Source organism: Nicotiana tabacum, chromosome 7 (genome assembly GCF_000715075.1).
Source record: "Nicotiana tabacum cultivar K326 chromosome 7, ASM71507v2, whole genome shotgun sequence".
Taxonomy (NCBI): domain Eukaryota; kingdom Viridiplantae; phylum Streptophyta; class Magnoliopsida; order Solanales; family Solanaceae; genus Nicotiana; species Nicotiana tabacum.
In genome coordinates this window covers 110,006,266-110,028,451 of record NC_134086.1, presented here as the reverse complement: position 1 = coordinate 110,028,451, position 22,186 = coordinate 110,006,266, and positions in this window count along the sequence as shown.

The following is a 22,186-nucleotide window of genomic DNA, read 5'->3' as shown; positions in this document are numbered from 1 at the left end:
ACTATGCGCCATGCATCCCTGAGGCTCTAAAGAACAAACTCTCTCAAGAACATATGTGAAAACTGGGTCCAAGTCAGTGAAGCTGCCTTATCCGGACTGTCTAACTCATAGGTGCACCACCACTCATAGGCGGCTCCTCGAAGCTGGAAGGCAGTGAAAGAAACCCTACTCGATCTTGATATACCCATAGTGAGGAGGATACAGTGTCACTCTTCTAGAAATCCCAAGGCATCATCTGGTGCTAACCCACTGAATACAGAAGGATCATACTTCTTAAACCTTCCAAGTCTTCGCTGCTCATCCTCTGAAGTCGCTGCCCTATCCTTGGGCTGACCTGGGACTACAAGCTATACCGGAATAATCTTTGAGACCCGATCAACATGCACTCGCTTCTCAGGAGTGCGGGTGGCGGGAGTCTTTGCTCCTCCCCCGACCTAAGATGTGGCTGTAGCAAGGGTAAGAAACCCTGCCTGAACCAAAGTGGTGTACATGCTCATGAACTGCGCAAGAGTCTCCTGAAGAGATGGAGTAGTAGTAGCAGTAGGCGTATCAGGTGCCTGGACTCTGGTTGGAACTGTTGGTGGTACCTCGGTGGTAGCTCGCGTGGGTGCTCTAGCTACACCACATGCGCGTCCTTGGCATGTACCCCGCCACAGCCTCTGACAGTTGCAGTAAGGGCGCGAGTGCCTGATCATCTTGGGTAGCGCGTGTCCTCACCATCTGTGAGAGAATAAAAGACAGAAGTTTAGAATTGTGACATCAAAATCTCGCACGGAAAGGAAATCAAATGAAGTGGAATTTTCCTAAAAGTTACATAGCCTCTCGCAGATAAGTACAGATGTCTCCGTACCGATCCACGAGAATCTAATAAATCGGCTTGTAATTCATGACTATTAAGAACCTACAGCTCTGATACCAACTTGTCATGACCCCAATTCTCCCTCCGTGCACTATCGTGACGGTACCTAGTCCTACGACTAGGTTAGCCTAACAAATGCGGAAAAAGAAACAATTTGTGGAAAGAAAATAATGTAAAACCAAAATAACAAAATAAAATAGTGTTTAAGATGCCTCCTAGCACATAACAGTACAAGAATCTCAACCTAACACTTCCCAAAATCTGGAACCCCATGAATCACAAGCTAAGGGATACATAAGAAGCTCTAACTCTAGAAATGTCAAACAAAAAGGAAAATACTGAAGGGCTATACTATTACAGAAAGATAGAAAGGGACTCCTCGGTCTGCGGATGTGGCAGATATACCTTGAAGTCTCTATAGAAGCGCCTCACCTCAAGGATGATACGACTGAGTGGAAGTACATGGATCTGCACATGAAAAACATGCGCAGAAAGGGCATGGGTACACCACAACGGTACTTAGTAAGTGCCAAGCCTAACCTCGGTAGGTAGTGACGAGGAAGGTCAGGGCCCTACTAAGGTTAAATAAAATATAAGGTTTAACAGTGTAGAACAAAACAATATAAATAAGTTCAACAGTAAAAGTAACACAGGATATAAAGGACATCAACAACTACTATAGAGGCAAAGTAAACATAGAAAGAAATATAGCTCAACACAAAGATAACAACCGGGGATCTCCCAAGATACCGTATTGTAGTCCCAAATATAAATATTTAGTGGATCTCCCGGGATACCGTCCCATAGTCCAACTCATAATGCTAGGGGATACCCTGGAATACCGATCCATAGTCCCAAATGTAAATATTAAGTACAGGGGAAATCTACCGGATGCAGTCCCGTAGTTCCAATGTAAATGTGCAAGGGGATCTCCCAGAATGCCGTTCCGTAGTCCCAAAGTAAATATATAGGGGGATCTCTCGGGATACCGTCCTGTAGTAAACACATAGCAACAACAAGAAGATTACACAGTTCAATTCAAGTTCCATACCAAGGTAAAACAGGTATTTCTAACCTAGCATGCTGCACGTAATCCAAATAAGGTAGTTTGAGCAAGTAAGACAATTAAGTCAATTAGACATGCTTTCCTAAGCTAACAACATGCTTAAATTGCAAGTAGTATAAATAGGAAAAGAAACATACTAGTAATTACTTAATGAAAACCGGATTTTCAACAATTAGCACAAGTATGCACTCATCACCTCACGTACCAGTCATTTCAATTATCAATAATACCAAATCCTAAGGGGAGTTTCCCCCACACAAGGTTAGGCAAGACACTTACCTCGAACCGACTCTAAATCAACCTGAAATCACATTCTTCCCACGAGTACTCAACTCCAAATGGCCCAAATCTATTCAATTCAATTACATAATGTAAATAACACTTCAAGTAACTGATTCAACAAACAAATTCGAAGCTAATACGCGAAATTATGTAAAATGACCAAAACGCCCCTTGAGCCCACATCTCAGAATCAGGTAAAATCCAAATCCAATGTAAAATCCTTAGTCAAAACTCAAATTTTGGTCTAAGAACTTTCCCCCAATTTTCACACAATTTCCGAAATTAAATGATGATTTCATGTTTAGATTAATGGGTTACAAGCAAAAAGGAGTTAAGAATCGTTACCCAATCGATATCTCTAAAAATCCCTCAAAACCTCGCTCAAATCCGAGCTCCCAAGCTTAAGTTTTGATAAAAATGGTCAAACCCTCGTTTTTGAAATGTTTAATACTACCCAGGTATATCCTTCTTTGCAAATGCTGAAGGACTCTCTCGTTCGCGACGTACAACTTCGTTTGGGTCTAGCTTCCTTCATCGTGAACAGGATGTCCTGGTCGCGAACGCGATGTACGATCTTCCACTCCTTCACGAATGCAAAGCATTAACCTCCCCCCATCCCCAGCTCCTCTTCGCAAACGCGAGACACCACTTGCGAACGCGAAGAAGGTAACCAGAACTGGGCTGTTGCAATTTTTGTTCAATTTCTCTAAGTTCCAAAATGCCCCGTTGAGCATCCGAAACACACCTGAGGCCCATGGGAACTCAACCAAACATGCCTACCAATCCTAAAACATTATTCAAACTTGTTCCAATCTTCAGAACGCTCAAAACTATATCAAAACACCAATTTTACATCGGATTCAAGCCTAAGTATTCCAAAAACTCTCAAACTACGCTTTTAATCAAAAAGTCTATCAAACCTTGTCCGAATGACCTAAAATTATGCACACACATCACATTCAACACTATAGAGCTACTCCAACTTCCAAAATTTCATTCTGACCCCGATATCAAAATCTCACTACCGAACCGGAAACTTCAAAAATTCAACTTTCGGTATTTCAAGCCTAAATTAGCTACAGACCACCAAAACACAATCCGAACATGCCCCTTAGCAAGAAATCACCCAACGGAGCTAAGGGAACCAACAAAATTCCATTTTGAGGCCGTCTTCACACTGCTCCAACTACGGTCCAATTCTATAACTTAAACTCTTATTTAGGGACTAAGTGTCCCAAAACTCATTAAAACTCAACACCAAACATCCCGGCAATTCAAAATAGCTTAAACAAACACGAGGAAAGCAGTTAATAGGGGATCGGGGCGTTAATTTTTAAAACGACCGGTCGGGTCGTTACATCCTCACACACTTAAACATTCATTCGTCCTCGAACGAGCATAGAGACATACTTGAAGTAGTGAAAAGATGAGGGTAACGGCTGCGCATATCCTGCTCGGTCTCCTAGGTTGCCTCCTCGACCGATTGACCCCGCTACAGAACCTTCACTGATACAATGTTCTTTGACCTCAGCTTTCTAACCTACTTGTCCAATATTGTCACTGGCTCCTCAACATAAGATAGATTCTTGTCCAACTTGACTGAACTGAAATTCAGCACGTGCGACGGATCACCGTATTACCTCCGGAGCATCGAAACATGAAATACCGGATGAACCCCTACCAAGCTGGGAGGTAAGGCAAGCTCATAAACAACCTCCCCAACATGCCTCAATATCTTAAAAGGGCCAATAAACCTCAGACTCAACTTCCCTTTCTTTCTAAATCTCATAACGCCCTTCATAGGCGAAATTCGAAGCAGAACATGTTCTCCATCCATATAGGAAACATCACGAACCTTCTGGTCTACGTAGCTCTTCTGTATGGACTGGGCTGCACGGAGTCTATCCTGAATCACCTTAACCATCTCCAAAGTATCCTAAACCAAGTCTGTGCCCAATAATCTAGCCTCACCCAGCTCAAACCAACCTACCAAGAATCTATACTGCCTACCATATAAAGACTCATACGGTGCCATCTGAATGCTGGATTATAGCTATTGTTGTAGGCAAACTCCGCCAATGGCAAGAACTGATCCCAAGACCCTCCAAATTCAATCACACACGCACGGAGCATATTCTCAAGAATCTGAATAGTGCGCTCGGAACAGTGATGTACTGCCCACCCGAGTACCCAACTCATGCTATACGGCCCTCCAAAATAATGTGAACAAAGTACCTTTATCTGAAATAATGGAAACTAGAATACCATGCAGACGAACAATCTCCCGGATATAAATCTCCGCTAGACGCTCCGAAGAATAGGTGGTACACATAGGAATAAAATGTGTGAACTTGGTCAGCCGATCCACAATCACCCAAATGGCATCAAACATCCTCAAAGTCTGTGGGAGCCCAACTACAAAGTCCATGGTGATCCGCTCCCACTTCCACTTTGGAATCTCTATCTGCTGAAGCAACCCACCCGGTCTCTGGTGCTCACACTTCACCTTTTGACAATTGAGGCACCAAGCTACAAACCCAATTATATCTTTCTTCATCCGCCTCCACCAATAGTGCTGCCTCAAATCCTGGTAAATCTTCGCTGCACCCGGATGAATGGAATACCGCAAACTATGGGCCTCCTCTAGAATCAACTCCCGAAGCCCATCGACATTAGGTACACAAATCTGACCCTACATCCTCAATACCCCATCGTCACCAATAGTCACATCTCTAGCATCACCATGCTGAACCTTGTCCTTGAGGACAAGCAAATGAGGATCATCAAACTGACGCTCTCTGATACGATCAAATAAGGAATACCGAGAAACCACGCAAGCTAGAACCCGAATAGGCTCCAATAGATCCAATCTCACAAACTGGCTGCCTAAGGCCTGAACATCCATTGCCATGGGCCTCTCCGCTACTGGTAAATAAGCCAAACTCTCAAACTCTCTGCCCGATGACTCAAAGCATTGACCACCACATTGGCCTTGCCCGTGTGATACAAAATAGTAATATCATAGTCCTTCACCAACTTTAACCACCTCCTCTGGAACAAATTTAGATCCTTTTTCTTGAACAGGTGCTGTGAGCTCGGATGATCAGTATAAATCTCACATGGAACACCGTAAAAATAAGAAGCCAGATCTTAAGGGCATGAACAATAGCAGCTAGCTCGAGATCATAGATAGGGTAATTCTTTTTATGTACCTTCAACTGTCTGGACGCATATGTAATCACCCTACCGCCCTGCATTAAAACCGCTCCAAGGCCAATCCTCGAGGCATCGCAATAGACGTTATAAGACCCCGAACCTGTAGGTAATATCAAAACTGGGACTGTAGTCAAAGTTGTCTTGAGCTTCTAAAAGCTCGCCGCACACTCTTCCGCCTATTGGAACGGAGCACCCTTCCGGGTCAAATTTGGTCATAGGGGTTTCAATCGATGACAACCCCTCAACAAAACGACGGTAATAACCTGCCAAGCCAAGAAAACTACGGATCTCTGTAGCTGAAGATGGTCTAGGCCAACTCTGCACTGCTTCCACTTTCTTCGGATCCACCTGAATATCCTCACTCGATACCACGTGGCCTAGGAACTCCACGGAATCCAACCAAAACTCACATTTTGAGAACTTAGCATATAACTTCTTTTCCCTCAGAGTCTGGAGCACTGTCCTTAGGTGCTGCTCATGATCTTCCCGACTTCGGGAATACACTAGAATATCATTAATAAAGACAATGATGAATGAGTCAAGATATGGCCAGAACACACTGTGCATCAAATGCAAGAAGGCAGCTGGGGCATTGGTCAACCCAAATGACATAACAAGGATCTCGTAATGACCATACAGAGTCCTGAAAGTAGTCTTCGGGATATATCACTCCCGAATATTCAACTGATGGTAACCTTAGCGCAAGTCAATCTTAGAAAACACCCGTGCACCTTGAAGATGGTCAAACAAATCAATAATACGCGGCAAAGGATACAGGTTCTTTACTGTAACTTTGTTCAACTGGCGATAATCAATGCACATATGCATAGAACCACCCTTCTTCTTCACAAATAAGATAGGAGCACCCCAAGGTGATACACTGGGCCTAATAAAACCCTTATCAAGCAATTCTTGTAACTGATCCTTCAACTCCTTCAACTCAGGAGGGGCCATACGATACAGAGGAATAGAAATGGGTTGAGTGTCCGGCAACAAATCAATCCCAAAATCAATATCTCTATCAGACGGCATGCCCGGAAGGTTAGCTGGAGGCACATCAGGAAAATCCTGTACTACTAGGACTGAATCAACTGTAGGAGTATCAATACTGACATCTCTCACATAAGCTAGATATGCATCACACCCCTTCTCAACCATTCATTGAGCCTTAAGGAAAGAAATAACTCTACTAGGAGTGTGATCTAAAGCACCCCTCCACTGAATACGCGGTACACCTGGCATAGCCAGCGTCACGGTTTTGGCGTGACAATCAAGAATAGGATAATGGGGCAACAACCAGTCCATGCCCAAGATAATATAAAAATCTACGATGCTGAGCAATAATAAATCAGCTCTGCTCTCAAAACCACTAGGAGAAACCAAACATGATCGATAAACGCGGTCCACAACAAGTGAATCTCCCATAGAATTAGAAACATAAATAGACGAACTCAAAGAATCCCGAGCTACACCCAAATACGGAGCAAAATAAGAAGACACATAAGAGTAAGTGGAGCATGGATCAAATTGAACCGATGCATCTCTGTGACAAACCAGTATAATACCTATGATGACAGAATCGGAGGCAACAGCCTCGGTACGGGCATGCCTCCCCCTCTAGGGCGACCCTACGTCCCCGACCTCTACCTCTAGCTGGCTGAGCGGGTAGGGTAGCAACTAGAGCTGTAACCATAGCCTGAGAACTCTACGGGGCATGTTGTGGCTGAGAGGTCTGTGGAGGCGCACCCCTCCTAAGTCTGGGGTAATCCCTCACCATATGGCGTGTGTCACCATACTCAAAACAAACTCGGGGAGGACGTGGTGGTTGTTACTGGCTCGGGCCAGGTTTTCTAGACTGACCATTGAAATTACCCCGCACAGTAGGCGCACTAGATACTGGCGGTGCATAATAAGGCTCCTGAGGCCTAGAGGGGAGTTGAATTACAACTGGCTACTGGAAGAGCTGAATGAATAGGGCGACTCATATAACCCCTTCCATGACGACCTGTAGCTGGGGCACGGGCACCAGAATAATGGCCTGACTCTCGAGACCTCTTGGCCTCTCTCTCTTCTCTATCCCTATCATGCATACCCTCTATCCTCCTAGCAATGCTCAGAACCTGCTGATAAGAAATATCCATCTCCAACTGATGAGCCATGCTAGACCTGATGCTGCAAATAAGCCCCTTAATAAACCGGCGAACCCTCTCGCGAACAGTATAAACCAAGACTGGGGCATGTGTAGCCAAGCTGGTATAAATGACAACATACTTTAAGACAGTCATAGTACCTTGGCGCAAATGCTCAAACTCTATGCGCCATGCATCCCTAAGGATAAGGAACAAACTCTCTCAGGAACATATCTGAAAATTAGGTCCAAGTCAGTGAAGTTGCCTCATCCAGACTGTCTAACTCATAGGTGCACCATCACTCATAGGCAGCTCCTTGAAGCTATAAGGTAGTGAAAGAAACCCTACTCGATCCTGATATACCCATAGTGCGGAGGATACGGTGCCACTCCTCCAGAAATCCCAAGGCATCATCTGATGCTAACCCACTGAATACAGGAGGATCATACATCTTGAACCTCTCAAGTCTCCGCTGCTCATCCTCTGAAGCCGCTGCCCTATCCTCAGCCTGACCTGGGACTATAGGTTGTACAGGAATAATCTATGGGACCTGATCAATATGCACTCGCTGCTCAGGAGTGCGAGCGGCGGGAGTCTGTGCTCCTTCCCTGGCCTGAGATGTGGTTGCAACAAAGGGAAGCAACCCTGCCTGAGCCAAAGTGGTGCACATGCTCATGAACTACACAAGAGTCTCCTGAAGAGCTGGAGTAGTAGTAGCAGTAGGCGTATCAGGTGCCTGGACTCTGGCTGGAACTACTGGTGGCACATCGGTGGGAGCTCACACGGTTGCTCTAGCTACACCACGTGCGCGTCCTTGGCCTCTACCCCGACCCTGGCCACTGGCGACTGTAGTAGGGGGTGCAAGTGCCTAATCATCTCGGGTGGCACGTGTCCTCACCATCTATGAGAGAATAGAAGAAAAAAGTTTAGAATTGTGACATCAACATCTCACACGAAAAGGAAATCAAATGAAGTGGAATTTTCCTAACAGTTACATAGCCTTTCGCAGATAAGTACATACGTCTCCATACCGATCTGCGAGAATAAACCGGCTTGTGATTCATGACTCCTACGAACCTAGAGCTCTGATACCAACTTGTCACGACTCCAGTTCGCCCTCCGTAAACTATCGTGTCAGCACCTAGTTTCTACGACTAGGTAAGCCTAACAAATGCGAAAAAAGAAACAATTTGCGTAAAGAAAATAATATAAAACCGAAATAATAAAATGAAATAGTGTTTAAGATGCCTCCTAGCACATAAAAGTACAAGAATCTCAACCTAACACTTCCCAAAATCTGGAACCCCATGAATCACAAGCTAAGGGATACATAAAAAGCTCTAACTCCAGAAATGTCTAACAAAAAGGAAAATATTGAAGGGCTATACTATTACAGAAATATAGAACGGGACTCCTCGGTTTGCGGACGTGGAAGATAAACCTTGAAGTCTCTACAAAAGCACCTCACCTCAAGGATGATAAGACTGAGTGGAAGTACCTAGATCTGCACATGAAACACATGTGCAGAAAGGGCATGAGTACACCACAGCGGTACTCAGTAAGTGCCAAGCCTAACCTCGGTCGGGTAGTGACGAGGAAGGTCAGGGCCCTACTGAGGTTAAATAAAATATAAGGTTTAACAGTGTAGAACAAAACAGTATAAATAAGTTCAACAGTAAAAGTAACACAGGATATAAAGGACAACAACAACTACTACGGAGGCAAAGTAAACACAGAAAGAAATACAGCTTAGCACAAAGATAACAATCGGGGATCTCCCAGGATACCATCCTGTAGTCCCAAATATAAATATCCAGTGGATCTCCCGGGATACCATCCCGTAGTCCTACTCATTATGCGAGGGTATCTCCCGGAATACCGATTCGTAGTCCCAAATGTAAATACTCAGTATAGGGGGAATCTACCAGGTGTAGTCCCGTAGTTCCAATGTAAATGTGTATGGAGATCTCCCAAAATACCGTTATGTAGTCCCAAAGTAAACATACAGGGGGATATCCCGGGATACTATCCCGTAGTCCCAAAGTAAACACACAGCAATAACAAGAAGAGTACACAGTTCAATTCAAATTCCATGCCAAGGTAAAATAGGTATTTCTAACCTAGCATGCTGCACGTAATCCAAATAAGGTAGTTTCAGCATAAGTCAATTAGACATGCTTCCTAAGCTAACAAAAGGCTTAAATTGCAAGAAGTATAAATAGGAAAAGAAACATACTAGTAATTATTTCTTGAAAACCAGATTTTTCAATAATTAGCACAAGTACGCACTCATCACCTCACGTACCAGGCATTTCAATTATCAATAATACCAAATCCTAAGGGGAGTTTCCCCCCACAAGTTTAGGCAAGCCACTTACCTCGAACCAGCTCTAAATCAACTCGAAACCACGTTCTTGCCACGAGTACTCGACTCCAAATGGACCAAATCTATACAATTCAATTTCATAATGTAAATAACACTTCAAGTAACTGATTCTACAAACAAATTCTAAGCTAATAGGTGAAATTAGTAAAATGACCAAAACACCCCTCGGGCCCAGTCTCAGAATCGGGTAAAATTTACATTTTCAGAATCCTCATAATCTCACGAGTCTAACCATACCAAAATTATCCAAATCCAATGTCAAATCCCCAATCAAAACTCTTATTTTTGGTCTAAGAACTTTTCCCCAATTTTCATACAATTTCCGAAATTAAATGATGAATTCATGTTTAGATTAATGGGTTACAAGCAAAAAGGAGTTAAGAATCGTTACGCAATCGATATCTCTGAAAATCCCTCAAAACCTCGCTCAAATCCGAGCTCCCAAACTTATGTTTTGATAAAAATGGCCAAACCCTCGTTTTTGAAATGTTTAATACTGCCCAGGTATATCCTTCTTCGCGAATGCGGAAGGACCCTCGCGTTCGCAAAGCACAACTTCACTTGGGTCCATCTTCCTTCATCGCGAATGCGATGCACGATCTCCCCCTCCTTCGCAAACGCGAAGCATTAACCTCCCCCTAGCCCCAGCTCCTCTTCGCGAACGCGAGACACCACTCGTGAGCGCGAATAAGGAAACCGAAATAGGGTTGCTGCAATTGTTTTGCAATTTCTCAAATTTCCAATATGTCCCGTTGAGCATCCGAAGCACACCCGAGGCCCCAAGGACCTCAACCAAACATTCCAAACATTCCAAACAATCCTAAAACATCATTCAAACTTGTTCCAATCTTTGGAACGCTCAAAACAACATCAAAGCACCAATTTTACATAGGATTCAAGCCTAAGTATTCCAAAAGCTCTCAAAATACGCTTTCGATCAAAGTCTATCAAACCTCGTCCGAATAACTTGAAATTTTTCACACATGTCACATTCAACATTATAGAGCTATTGCAACTTCCGGAATTCCATTCCGACCCCGATATCAAAATCTTACAACCGAACCGAAAACTTCAAAAATTCAACTTTCAGTATTTCGAGCCTAAATTAGCTACGGACCTCCAAAACACAATCTGAACACTCCCCTAAGCCTGAAATCACCCAACGGAGCTAACGGAACCAACTGAATTCCATTCCGAGGTCGTCTTCATACTGATCCAACTACAGTCCAATTCTAAAACTTAAACTCTCATTTAGGGACGAAGTGTCCCAAAACTCTGCGAAACTCAAAATCAAACATCCTGGCAATTCAAAATAGCATAAACAAATACGAGGAAAGCAGTTAATAATGAATCGGGGCATAAATTCTTAAAATGACCGGCCGGGTCGTTACACTCATTGGGTACATGTTGTTTTTCTACTCATACTACACTTGTTGTGCATTTTTGTTGCACAGACGCATGTAAGACTAGTCGCTTAGTTTGGTGCAGCGGCATGGCTGATACGGGGACTTAGGCAAGATGCACCTCTCGAGACAATCCACTGCTCGCAGAGTCCCTTCCAAAGCATTGTACTATATTTTCTTTTCTGTTCAATTGTATTCCGGACAGTTGCTGTATTACAGTATTTCTTAGAAATTGCACAGGCACTTGTGATATCGGGTTTTGGGATGATTATGGGGTATTTTATATTAACTTCTAAACATTCTTTTATTTATTTTGTAAAGATTATCTTTTGCTAGCCAAATTGAACGAAAAATCATAGTTTTCACAGTTATTTAAAATAGGATATAAATTAAGTATATATGGTTGGCTTGCCTAATAGTTTATCTAGCACCATCATGACCCTTAGTGGATTTTGGATCGTGACATATAAGTTTCCACTTTTTTATCATTGTCTTCAATTTTCTTTTCTCTGGACTCGATCCTCTTAGTTAGTTCCTCGAGCATTCTCATAATCGTGGGGTCAGTCTCCGAGCCGCTTTCATCTGGCCTTTCAAGCGCTGGTTCAGCACGCCAAGTGTTCACTGGTTTGGCTGTGTTTGGAGTTATATTCTGACTCTAAAGTTGGGCGATGGCGACTTGCTAAGCTTGCAGCATCTCAAATATCACTTGGAGGCTGCCTCCTCCTTATTTCATTCCTTGTGTTCTTTGGCCACCAGCCCGGGCTTCCCTACGTATATCTCATTCGGGGTCCGCGCCTAGATCTGCATTTAAAGCAATGTGTGAACTAACATCAACAAGTTCCACATTTGTCACTTCCCTTGATTTTATCGGTGTTACACCGACTCCTGTATTGCTGTTTTTTCCAAGACGTTCGCTGTCGTGAATGCGTGCATTTTGTGAGCTAGACATGTTTCAGCCTGAGAATCAAAAAATCTTGACAAGAAAAAGTGTAAACCAGCATTTTTAATATAAATTAGCAAAGAAATAATCACTATAATCTTTAGCCCCATGGTGGACGCCAAACTATTTATCTCGAAAATACGAGTAATAATTAAATTTGATTTGTGGTTTTAAAGATACATGATTTAGTTCAATACGAACTAATAATCAAGAAATATGAAGTAGAAATGAAAGGTAGAAGTGAATCAAACCAACATTACTCAACAATAGTAACCACGAGCTTAGAGACCTCGAGGTGGCTTAGGGCAATAAGAACAATTAAGTAATATAAATAAAATAAGAACAATAGAGCTAAAGGACAATGCTGATGTACAATAGGGAAAAGGTAGAGAGTATATTCTTTGCTCAGTGAAGATAAGATGTCTTACAAATGATTGCGGTCCCCTTTGTATAATAGGGGAGCCCTAAATAAGGAACATTTCTATTTACAACAAGGAATATTCTTGGTACAACTATCTAACTGCCTAGTACGGAATCGTACAATCATATTCCGGGATTTGTGCCATGACATTGGGGACGTGGCAGGAATCTAACTTGTTCTGGTACAAATCAATAAAGGTACTATTTCGAGGTCGAGCACACTCGATCTCGGTATGAATCATGCTCCTCCTTCGAACTCGGGTCTGGTCCCTTGAGCCCGAACTTGGTCTTACCCGGACTTGGACTTCAGATGATCTCTCAAGTATATAGATCGAAGGCATTCGATCTCGACCGTATACAAATAGACCATATATTATTAGCACATCATCAGCACCCACATTATTATTATTAATATTAACTCCTTCAATTTCCAATATTGATGATAATAGCCGAACAAGAGGAAGCAATAATATTGCTCCTTTTAAGGAACAACATGGGTATCCTCCTACAAAAACTCCAGATGATCATGGTCGTATAATAAGGATTCTTCGCGCTCTTGAAATGGTGTGTTTGGGTATTTTGTTTCTCTGCCTTGTGTGTTCATGTGATTAATTATGAGATTAATTATGGTTTATGAACATGGATGGAGTTGGCGTATCGCTTTCTGATTATATATGTGGCACCAAATTGTTTTTGACAAAGACAGCTTTATAGTTTTTGAAATTCTTCTCAACAGTGAAGTGCTTTCCTTTCTATTTTAAATTCTTCGTCAAAGCTATATGAAGCTTTTATTTTTTGATTTCATTTTGAAGTATAATCTCATACCATATTTTTTTTTAAAAAAAGTAGCTTATATTTGGTATTCTGATGTTTAGAAGCGAAATATGTTTGTATATGATGGCCGTAATAGGGGTGGCAACTGGGATATTTGGGCTGATCAAGATGGGCTGACTCATTAAATGGGTCAATGTCACAACCATAAACCCAGACCCGGTCGTGATGGCGCCTCTCGTAAAGACAAGGCCAACTGATATACTCCCAATTCATTTCTTAGCAATTAAAATAATACAAATTAGGTCTTTAGCATAATAATAATCCCAAAATGAGGTGAAACAGTACAATTGCGGAATAGACATAGCCCGACATCGAGGTGTCACCAGTCATGAGCATCTACTAACTGATTAAAAATAGGAAGAGTCTACATAATCTATTACAGAACTAAAACAAGAGAAAATAAGAAGGGGGGAGAAGCACAGGGCTGTGAACACTGAGCAGCTACCTAGTAAATCTCCGAATCCGCCTGAGCTGGAAGAATCAACACTCGCTAGCGGGACCCGAAGCGCCTGAATCTGCATACAGGGTGTACGGAGTAAAGTGAGTACTCCAACTCAGTGAGTAATAATAATAAATCAAGACTGAATGATAAGAAATCACGTAAAATCACATCAACATGCTATAAAGAAGCAGTATAAAATCAGTAAAAAAAATAATAAAATAGCGAAAACATATGAAAACACCTTAATTCAGAAGAAGCTTCTTTAAAAACACCTTTTTAACAGTTAAACAATTAAACAAAAAGTAGCTAGAACAGATGATTACATAAAACCCGCCCCTCGGGCACAATGTCAACAGAATCCCCCCCTCGAGCAATATCATGGAACAACACCAGCACCTCGGGCTATATCTCATATCACAATAGGTACCCGCGGTGACTGGAGGTGTACAAACTCTCGGCCTCATATAAACAAGCCACAGCATGGCGTATAATCTCAGGCCCTCGGCCTTATAATCATAAACCAGTGTATCCTCACAACACATGCCCTCGGCCTTACTCAGTCAAAATCTCATAAGTCACTCGGGCAAAAGTAAATATGATGCTCAGCTCAAATTATCATTTAGAATATCATTTAATGTATTAAAACAGAGTAAACATGGCTGAGTTATGAAAACAGTAGAATATAGCATGACAGAGTACAAGTATAAAGTCAAAACACTGAGGAAATATCAGTAAAAATCCCCTAAGGGTCCAAATAGTTGGCACGAGGCCCAAATATGGCATTCAACCCAAAACATGATGATAGCAAACGGTTTTCAGTCAAATATGCGGTAAAATAGTCATTCGGGATGGACTAAGTCACAATCACCAATGGTGCACGACCCCACGCTCGTCATCTAGCATGTGCATCACCTCAATATAGCACAATGATGTGAAATCCGGGGTTTCTTACCCTCAGGATAACATTTACAATCATTACTCACCTCTATCCGGTCCAAATCTCTAGCCTGCGATGCCTTTGCCTCTCGAATCGACCTTTCGATGCTCCAAATCTAACAAAAATCAGTGCAAAACCATCAAAATATGCTAAGGGACAAAGCCCACTCGAAAGAAATCAAATTACAACACAAATCCCGAAATTGGCCAAACCCGACCCCCGGGCCCACGTCTTGGATTCCGATAAAAATTACATCAATAGACTACTTATCACTCCCCGAGTTCATTCATATCAAAAGCATCAAAATCCAACCACAAACGACCCCTCGAATCCCAAATTCTAGGTCTCCAATTACAAGCCCTAGTTCTTCAATATTAGGCTTAAATTCCATGATTAATTAGGTATAAAACACATTAGGATCGAGTATTAAGTCCATAAATCTTACCTCCAAGTGTTCCCCCTTGAATCCCTCTTCAAAAAGCTTCTAAATCACCCAAAAATGGTGAAAGTTAGCCCCAAAATCGCGGACAATGGCTATTTAAACATTCTGCCCATGCATTAAAAACCTTCTTAGCGAATGCGGTCAAAGCCCTACGTTCGCGAAGCACAAACTGATGTTGACCACATTTTCTTCCTTCGCAAATGCATCTGACCTCTCCCGAACGTGATGCTTCCTGACTCCAACCTTCGCGAATGCGGCTCCCCTTCTCGCGAACGCGTAGCTCAATAGCCCAGCCCTTCGCGAACATGGGACCTCCCTCGCGAGCACGAAGGCCAAATCTTCAGCCTCACCTGCTAACCTTTCGCGAACGCGAAGGCCAATTGTCTGCAACATACACAATCATTTTTCTGCAATCTTTCATAACATGAAATGGTCTGTTTAACCACCCGAAACTCACCCGAGGCCACCGGGACGTCAACCAAACATGCCAATATATCCCATAACATCATTCAAACTTGTTCCAACCTTCGGAATGCTCAAAACAACATCAAAACACCAAATTTGCATCGGATTCAAGCTTAAGAATTCCAAAATCTTTCAAATTCCTCTTTCGATCAAAAAGTCTGTCATACCATGTCCGAATGACCTGAAAATTTGAACACACATCCCAAATAACACAACAAACCTACTGCAACTTCCAGAATTCCATTCCGAACCCTATATCAAAGTCTCACCTATCAACCGGAAAACACCAAAATTCCAATTTCGCCAATTCAAACCTAAATCTACTCTGGACCTCCAAAACACATTAAGATGATGCTCCTAAGTCTCAAACCATCTCCCAAAGCTATTTGAACCATCGAAACGCACATCCGAGCCCTTTAACACATAACTCAACATCTGGTTGACTTTTCCAACTTAAACTTCCTCAAAAGAGACTAAGTGTCTCAAACCTTACCAAAACCCCTCTGAACCCGAACCAACCAACCCAGTAACACAAAATATATCTGAGCAAGGCAATAAGAAGCAAAAATGGGTGAAACGGAGCAATAACTCATGAAACAACCGGCCGGGTCGTTACATACTCCCCCTCCTAAACAACTGTTTGTCCTCGAACGAGTCAAGAAGCATACCTGAAGCTTCAAATAGGTGAGGATATCTGCTACGCATCTCCCTTTCGGTCTCCTAGGTAGTTTCCTCCAAGGGCCGACCTCTTCACTACACTTTCACTGAAGCTATATCCTTTGATCTCAACTTTCGAACCTGACGCCCCAAAATAGTTACTGGCTCCACATCATAAGTCAAATCACCATCTAACTGCACCGCGCTGAAATCCAAAACATGAGATGGATCCCTATTATACTTTCGGAGCATAGAAACCTGAAATACTGGATGCATACTCGACAAGCTGGGTGGCAAAGTAAGCTCATAAGCCACCTCCCCAATCTTCCGAAGCACCTCAAAAGGCCCAATGAACCGAGGACTCAATTTACACTTCTTCCCAAATCTTATAACACCGTTCATGGGCGAAACCTTCAACAGAACCTTCTCACCAACCATGTAGGACACATCCCGAACCTTCCTATCAGCATAACTCTTTTTTCTCAACTACGCTGTGTGAAGCCTGTCCTGAATTACCTTCACCTTTTCTAAAGCATCCTGCACCAAGTCTGTCCCCAATAGCCTAGCCTCCCCCGGCTCAAACCAACCAACTGGAGATCTACACCGCCTCCCATACAAAGCCTCATATGGAGCCATCTGAATACTCGGCTGGTAATTGTTGTTATAAATAAACTCTACAAGCAGTAGAAACTGATCCCATGACCCTCTAAAATCAATGACACAAGCATGCAACATGTCCTCCAATATCTGAATAGTGCGCTCGGACTACCCGTCCATCTGAGGGTGAAAAGTTATGCTCAACTCGACCTGAGTACCCAACTCTCGCTGCACGTTCCTCCAAAACTGTGAAGTATACCAAGTGCCCCTATCTAAAATGATGGAAACTGGGACACCATGCAAACGAACAATCTCCCAGATATAGATCTCTGCCAACCGCTCTGAAAAATAGGTAGTACATACAGGAATAAAGTGCACGGACTTGGTCAGCCAATCCACAATCACCCAAATAGCATCGAACTTCTTCAAAGTCCGTGGGAGCCCAACTACAAAGTCCATGGTGATCCGCTCCCACTTCCACTTTGGAATATCCATCTGCTGAAGCAAGCCACCCGGTCTCTGATGCTCGTATTTCACATGTTGACAATTGAGACGCCAAGCTACAAATCCCACAATGTCCTTCTTCATTATCCTCCACCAATAATACTGTCTCAAATCCTGATACATCTTCGTGGCACCGGATGAATGAAATACCGCGAGCTATGGGCCTCCTCCAGAATCAACTCCCGAAGCCCATCTACATTAGGCACACATATCCGGCCCTGCATCCTCAACACCCCATCATCACCAATAGTCACATCTCTTGCATCATCGTGCTGAATTTTGTCCTTAAGGTCAAGAAAATGAGGATCATTTTACTAGCGCTCTCTGATGCGATCATATAAGGAAGACCGAGAAATCACACAAGCCAATACCCGGCTGGGCTCCGAAATATCTAATCTCACGAACCGATTGGCAAAGGCTTGAACATCAACTGCAAGAGGTCTCTCTCTAACTGGAATATATGCCAAACTCCCATACTCACTGCCTTTTGGCTCAAAGCATCGGCCATCACATTGGCCTTCCCCGAATGGTACAACATAGTGATATCATAATCCTTTAGCATCTCCAACCATCTCCGCTGCCTTAAATTGAGTTCCTTCTGCTTGAATAAGTGCTGGAGGCTATGATTATCCGTAAACACCTCACAAGACACGCCATACAAGTAATGCCTCCAAATATTCAACGCGTGAACAATGGCAGCCAACTCAAAATCATGAACGAGGTAGTTCTTCTCATGGGGCTTTAATTGACGAGAAGCACAAGAAATAACTCTACCCTCCTACATCAACATACACCCAATACCAATTCTCAAATCATCACAATACATCGTATATGAACCTAAAGCTGATGGCAAAACTAACACTAGAGATGTGGTCAAGGCATTCTTCAGCTTCTGAAAGCTCTCCTCACCCTTATCCGACTATGCAAATGAAGCACCCTTCTGAGTGAACTTGGTCAAGGGTGATGCGATAGATGAGAATCCCTGAACAAACCAGCGGTAATAACCCGCCAAACCAAGAAAGTTGCGAATCTCTGTGGCTGAGGATGGTCTGGGCCAACTCTAAACCGCCTCTATCTTCTTCGGATCAACCTGAATATCCTCGTTGGATATCACGTGAACCAAGAAAGCCACTGAACTGAGCCAAAACTCACACTTGGAGAACTTAGCATAAAGTTTCTCCTCCCTCAATCTCTATAACACAACTCTCAAATGCTTCGCGTGCTCCTCCTGACTACGCGAATATACCAGAATATCATCAACGAAAACTATGACAAACGAGTCGTGATAAGGTCGGAACACGTTGTTCATCAAATGCATGAACACTGCTGGGGCATTGGTCAGTCTAAAAGACATCACCAAGAACTCATAATGACCATATCGGGTCCTGAAAGCCGTCTTAAGAATATCCGAGTCCCTAATCTTCAAGTAGTGATAACTCGAATGGAGATCAATCTTGGAGAACACTCTCGCTCCCTGAAGCTGGTCGAGCAAATCATCAATACGAGGCAAAGAATACTTGTTCTTAACTGTTACTTTGTTCAACTGCCTATAATCAATGCACATCCTCATAGTGCCATCTTTCTTCTTCACAAAAAGAACCGGCGCATTCGGCCTAGTGTGTCGCCTTGGGGGAAGAGTCTACATAGTCTATTACAGAACGAAAACAAGAGAAAATAAGATGGGGGAAAAGCACTGGGCTGCGAATGCCGAGCAGCTACCTAGTGAATCTCCGAATCCGCCTGAGCTGGAAGAATCAACACTCGCTAGTGGAACCCGAAGAGCTTGAATCTGCACACAAGATGCATGAAGTAAAGTTAGTACTCCAACTCAGTGAGTAATAATAATAAATGAAGACTGAATGATAAGAAATCATGTAAAAGCACATCAACATGCTATAAAGATGCAGTATAAAACCAGTAAAAAATAATGAAACAATGAAAACATATAAAAACACCTTAGTTTAGAAGAAGCTTCTTTAAAAACACCTTTTTAATAGTTAAACAATTAAACAAAAAGCAGCTAGAACAGATAAATACATAAAATCCGCCCCTTGGGCACAATGTCAACAGAATCCGCCCCTCAGGCAATATCATGGAACAACACCAGCCCCTCAGGCTATATATCATATCACAATAGGTACCCGCTCTCACTGGGGGTGTACAGACTCCGGGAGGGGCCCCTTACGGCCCAAGGGCAATATCAAGCCATCTCATGGCATAGTCAGTAGGCTCTCGGCCTCATGTCAACAAGCCATCTCGTGGCGTACAATTTCAAGCCCTCGGCCTCATAATCATAAATCTGTGTATCCTCACAACACAGGCCCCCAACCTTACTCAATCAGAATATCATAAGCCACTCGGACAATAGTAAACATGATACCCAACTCAAATTATCATTTAGAATATCATTTAATGTATTAAAACAGAGTAAACATGGCTGAGTTATGAAATCAGTAGAATATAGCATGACTTAGTACAAGTATACAGTCAAAATAGTGAGAAAATATCAGTAAAAATCCCCCTAAGGGTCCAAATAGTTGGTCCAAGTCCCAAATATGGCATTCACCCCAAAACATGATAATAGCAAACAGTTTTCAGTCAAATACATGGTAAAACAGTCATTCGGGATGGACTAAGTCATAATCCCCAATGGTGCACGACCCCACGCTCGTCATATAGCGTGTGCATCACCTCAATATAGCACAACGATGTGAAATCCGGGGTTTCTTACCCTCAGGACAACATTTACAATTATTACTCACCTTTATCTAGTCCAAATCTCGAGCCCGCGATGCCTTTGCCTCTTGAATCGACCTCCGGATACTCCAAATCTAACCAAAATCAGTGCAAAACCATCAAAATATGCTAAGGGAACAAAGCCCACTCGAAAGAAATCAAATTATAACACAAACCCCGAAATTGGCCAAATCTGACCCCCAGGCCCATGTCATGGATTCCGATAAAAATTATATCAATAGACTCCTTATCACTCCCCGAGTTCATTCGTATCAAAAGCATCAAAATCCAACCACAAACGACCCCTCAAATGCCAAATTCCAGGTCTTCAATTATAAGCCCTAGTTCTTCAATATTAGGCTTAAATTCCATGATTAATTAGGTAGAAAACACATTAGTATTGAGTATTAAGTCCATAAATCTTACCTCCATGTGTTCCCCCTTGAATCCCTCTTCAATCCTCTTCAAAAAGCTTCAAAATCACCCACAAATGGTGAAAGTTAGCCCCAAAATTGCGGACAATGGCTATTTAAACATTCTACCCAGGCATTAAAAACCTTCTTCGCGAATGCGGTCAAATCCCCGCGTTCACGAAGCACAAACTGACGTTGACCACATTTTCCTCCTTCGTGAATGCATCTGACCTCTTGCAAACGCGATGCTTCCTGACTCCAACCTTCGCGAACGCGGCTCCCCTTCTCGTGAATGCGTAGCTCAATAGCCCAGTCCTTCGTGAACGTGGGACCTCCCTCGCGAAGGCGAAGGCCAAATCTTCAGCCTCACCTACTAACCCTTCGCGAACGCGAAGGCCAATTGTCTGCAACATACACAATAGTTTTTCTGCAATCTTTGACAACATAAAATGGTCCGTTTAACCACCCGAAACTCACCCGAGGAAACCGAGACCTCAACCAAACATGCCAATATATCCCATAACATAATTCAAACTTATTCCAATGTTCGGAATGCTCAAAACAACATCAAAACACCAAATTTGCATTAGATTCAAGCTTAAGAATTCCAAAATGTTCCAAATTCCTCTTTCGATCAAAATGTCTATCAAACTATGTCCGAATGACCTAAAAGTTTGCACACACATCCCAAATAACACAACAAACCTACTGCAACTTCCAGAATTCCATTCCGAACCCTATATCAAAATCTCACCTATTAACCGAAAACACCAAAATTCCAATTTCGCCAATTCAAGCCTAAATCTACTACGTACCTCCAAAACACATTCCGATCATGCTCCTAAGTCTCAAATTACCTCCCGAAGCTATCTTCACATCCGATCCCTTTAACACATATGTCAACATCTGGTTGACTTTTCCAACTTAAGCTTCCTCAAAAGAGACTAAGTGTCCAAACCTTAACAAACCTCTTCGAACCCAAACCAACCAACCTGGTAACACAAAATACAGTTGAACAAGGCAATAAGAAGCATAAATGAGGGAAATAGAGTGGTAACTCATGAAAAGACCGGTCGGATCGTTACAGTTAATGCATAGCCTGCCCAAAGTTCATTTGGATTAAAATGGGCTGGGTCAAGATGGACTAAATAATGGGTTGTAACCCAACCCGCCCATATTGACCACAATCATTAAAATATTCTCAACTTTTAAACAAGCATATATAAAAAATGTCTTATGTTTTGGAATAAATGTCAATTCATGTGAAATGATTTCTTTCCTCAATGTAGATTTAAAATTTTATTTGACAGTTCTTCATCTTACAATACTAACAACAATTAGTTTTGGAAGGTTGAAAAAAACTTTTGGAAAATATTTTCTATTCTCTTGACAGGGAAAACATTTCAATCTCTAATTGGAGACAAACAAATTCATAAAGAAAATATTTTTCAATAAACC